The 4336-nt window shown below is 40.3% G+C and overlaps 1 long non-coding RNA gene across 1 annotated transcript in view; it reads left to right on the top strand.

Annotated features, from left to right (window-relative positions):
• Positions 1–3894: 3894 nt before the first annotated feature.
• LOC109287266 overlaps positions 3895–4336 on the top strand; it is a 1419-nt gene continuing 977 nt past the window's right edge. The window contains exons 1-2 of the long non-coding RNA XR_002094804.1: positions 3895–4050; positions 4126–4127. This is a non-coding gene — a long non-coding RNA (uncharacterized LOC109287266). The remainder of the gene's footprint in view (positions 4051–4125; positions 4128–4336) is intronic.

The raw sequence follows: 4336 nt of genomic DNA, 5'->3' as shown, positions 1-4336 counted from the left end.
GTAATAGATCTTGGTTATTGGTTAATTGAGTGAGCTGATTACTCAATTACTCAATCTGTTAATTGAGTACTGGCTGCCTCCCTTGTAATGCGCTAGTCTTCCCTTTAACTGCATAATTGGTAAAAGTGACTGTGAGCTGTCAAGTCAAGACTACTGTTCGAGATGTAAAACTTCTGGGGAATAAGATAGGGGTACTTAGTAAGGTGCTAAAAGCTAACCCCACACTGTTCCTGTAGGGATGAGCATTATTCACATCAAGTCCTGGGAAGCTCGCACCATGTGTACTGTCTTTTAGTCAGTCTGGAGCCTATGCATTTAAGTAGCCAGTGGACACTGCATATTTAAGAGTACTCTGACCGTATGCAGCCAGTAACCATGCTTTTATTATGTGTGTTGTACCCAGTTACTGAGCCTAAAATATTTGGGGGAGTTTCCCTTGAAAATTCTGACATTTCATCCAAAACCCAGTTTCTTTTTGGCCAAACCCAGACGCTTTCAGCTGCAAACTGAATGTGCGCTTTTTCCAAGGAGGAAAGAGAGAGGCAGAAAAAGGAAAACAGACATTTTCCAAGAATTTTTAAAAGGGTTTAGCCAAAAAAAAATCTGCTGAGAAACATTAGCAAGGCAAATATTTTGACCAACATTTGTGTCTGGCTCATTCAGAACTTTTGAGGCCTCTGTCTCTGACTGGATCCTCTGGGCACCAGTACAATAACAATAGTACTATTAATAATAATTGCAGAAGTGCAAGTATGCCAGGAAGGGGAAAGAATCTGCTTACCATTTGGCTTTACCATTCTCAGGACATGTCAGTCCACTAGGAAAGTAATAATGGACCCTGCCAATACCACAGCAGATGGGCAAGGCCTGATTTGAGCCATGGGCTCTTTGTTGAAATGTGCTGGATTGTCAATTGAAATCTTTTCAGAAGGAATAAGTCACAGTTAAAGACTCCCAGCTCGTGCTCACTACTGACTCAAAAATACTTGTTTAGCCATTCAGCTATTTTTCTGATGTTTCCAAGGAAGTGTTGCATACGTGACAATTTTTGAATCAAAGTGATTATTTGTAATGCCACGAAGATGTATTTCTTCCTGAATGCCCCAAGCTCTCTGTAAATGACATTTCTGTCTCACTGGAAAATATCTAAAACAAACATTTCTACTAAAACCTGACAGCTTTCGAATGTGCATCTGAGAGTGAGGATTTTTAGCAGTTCTTGGTCTGCAAAAGATCTAAAGGAAGCAGGTGGGCACTTTGGCAGGCTTTGCCCTTTCTGCTGTCACCCTGTTAACGGTTTGGAAACATCTGGTACACACCCTTCAGAGAGCTCCTGCATGTATCCAAAACTAGTAGCAGAGATCATTTGTAGGATTCATTTCTCATGGGAAGGCAATGGGAAATACCTACATATATACCTACCTCCACACTGCTGTGCATTCCAGCAGTGCCTATACAGGAGTGTCTGGATATAGAATTAGGTCCTACACTAGCCAGTCGGTGCCTAGTATGCCTTGTAATATCACTGTGAGTGGATGTATATAGATTTATAAGTAAGAGTAAGAGATTTCTTGGCAAATTATTGACGCTCTAAGGTGCATGTTGTCATGGGTCTGGGTTACCTGCTGAGTTCTTATTCTTGAATTGATTTATTATATATATGCACACACATGCATACCTATGTATACATAAAATAAATCAACAGATGTATCAACAAGGCAGAGAGAAGTACTATCTTCTCCACTTTGTACGGCAAGTAGCTGAAAAGACAAAATAAGTGACTTGCTCAAGTTTACTCAGAAAGTCAGTGGCAGAGGCAAGACCCCTTTATAACATTATATAACATACATTTACATTTTTTTATACATTCAATAATGCATCAAATGTCAAGGGTACTTTGGGTGGCCATCATAGAGGATGGTCCGGTTGTCCTCTGTCCTCTATTTATTCTTGAAGAGAAAAATAGAGGTCATAAAGGCGTCGGGTTTCGTAACAATAGAGGCCAGAGTAGCAGAAAACCGGAATATCCTCTATGATGGCCACCCTAGACTCACCATCTTGAAGAGGCAGTTTTGGTTTGTTAAATCAGCCAGAAAATACTAGTAAGCACATTCAGGTCTGCACCAATGAAGTGATTAAGGGCAGGAAGCTGGAACTCCTGAAAAAGGGTCTTGCCTCTGCCACTGCCTTTCTGAGTAAACTTGAGCAAGTCACTTATTTTGTCTTTTCAGCTACTTGCCATACAAAGTAGAGAAGATAGTGCTTCTCTCTGCTTTGTTGATTAGAGCGCAAACAATAACTGAAGTACTAAGGCATTCAGAAAAAAGTAATCAGCTGGTGTATGAGGACCAAAAACTTCTAATAAAAATCCTCATGAGTAAGTGGAAAAGAACAGATATCTCAGTAGGGATGTGGTGGCTGGCTTTGGCTGGTGTACTTAAAATGTAGGGGGGGACACAGAATCAAGGATGTGGAGGTTTTAGGAGGGATCAGATTCTTTTTCACCATATGTTTGTGGTCTCCTGACAGCAGATAAAGAACATGATCTCACCTAGGTATAACAAAGAAGCTCTCAGGGCTCAGAAGCAATGGTTTTCAATCATGTGTTTATATGAAGACATCAGCACATTTGGGAAGTTAGTGGAGCATGGAACTAGCTGATACCAATGCCCCAGTACTGATCAGGCATAGAGTTATCTGGGAGTATCATATTCATGAATCCTGTTATTAATGCAATAAATGTGTGACAAACATGAGCACTCATAATAGACTGAATTGTTTTTCCCAGCCCCAGCGATCTCACATAGGTCCATGTTCCAGGAGTTATTTCTACTGTTGCATGACAGGCCTCAGTCTTCACTATTCCCAAGTGTAATGTCTCTAAGCAAAGTTTAGGAGCAGGTTAGCGGGGAGTGAAGGTCAGACAGATTGGATATTGGTGAGGACTTGTGTCTCTTCCCAAATGCCCCCATCAATTCAAATAAGTCAGCTGCTGAGGGATGACAAAAATAGATCTGGGGAAAATTGGGCACGTCCTTGACCAGCTCTTGCTGCTGGTATAGATCTAAAACAAATTTCTGTGTCTCCTGAAGATGGGAGAGCAAGGAGGGAATTGTGATTATGTAGACCATACTTCCTTCCCACCAAGACTCATAGAATAGCACACTGTCACACTGCCCTGCCTTTTCTGCTCTTTCACAGCAACAATTAATGTGTATTTTAATACCTGTAGTACTCTTAACCTAGTTAAATAACTTCCTCCAGGGTAGAGCTTACAGAGCACATGACATGTGAATATTAAGGTTTTAGTACAATGTCTTTAACTACTTGCTATTAAAGGTCTGTTTTAAGTGAACTGGTATTTAATTGACACAGTTTCCTTCTGTCTTGGATGCTGCAGTAGTCAAAAAACCAAAGAAAACCGAAAATCTGGGGCAGGCAAAAAAAACCCCTTGAAATTAGCCGTCAACATAACTAATACTTCAAGGAGTATCACATCTCTTTTATCCATGTCCATATTTTTTATATACTAAAACGCTCCATTTCTTGGTTCACTTGAAGCTGCAGTAATTTCAAGTTTGCCACGTTTCAGTACCAGACTAGCTGCTTGAACCAGGGGAGATGTAGTTTCATCCCACAGAATCAGTAGGGCTTGAATTTAATCTCATTCTTTACAAGTCCCTTTTCCCTTACTATAATTTTATGCAGCTAGAGAACCCTAACAATAATTGTTTAATTTGAAACAGGACAAACTAGTTAACTCCCTGATTAGGGAAGATGACTAGCTCTTTAAATGGAGGCTCCTTCAGAAATTTTGCTCGGAGACCATGAGATCAAGATACTATGGTAACTAAATAATAAAAAAAGGGGGGGGCAAGTAAAGAGTCATGTTGCTGCAGAAGAGCTGATCAGCTACTTGATTCTGCTCAGAATAAGGCAAAGAGGATCTTTATGAAAGAGCCTGAGAGCTGGGAGTCCAACCAAAGAGCAAAATTAGACCAGAAGGAATAGGGAATAGCTGGCACTAAGCCTGCCAGACCTGCCTAGAGCGTGGTGAGTGGAAAATCCCTGCTTGTAACTGTTTCAAAATAAAGAAAAGTGCATCAAAGATAAAATACTATGAAGTTGTTTTCTGGGGGAAAAAACAAAACCCAAGTTGCCCGTGATTAAAGATGCATTCTTCAGCTGTAAAAGCCTAACATCAAAGTACTAAATAATGAGACTTACATGATAGGGGGACTGGCAGGGTGAGCTGCCCAGTTTATAAAGGGAGCTGTCCTGGAGCTTTTGCAGGATTGGTTTGATATTATTATTTTTTTTTTTTTTTTTTTTTTTT

Source organism: Gavialis gangeticus, unplaced genomic scaffold (genome assembly GCF_001723915.1).
Source record: "Gavialis gangeticus isolate Ggan-Ray unplaced genomic scaffold, GavGan_comp1, whole genome shotgun sequence".
Classification (NCBI taxonomy): domain Eukaryota; kingdom Metazoa; phylum Chordata; order Crocodylia; family Gavialidae; genus Gavialis; species Gavialis gangeticus.
Note: the sequence above shows the minus strand (reverse complement) of the source record. Positions and strands in the feature narration are given on the sequence as shown.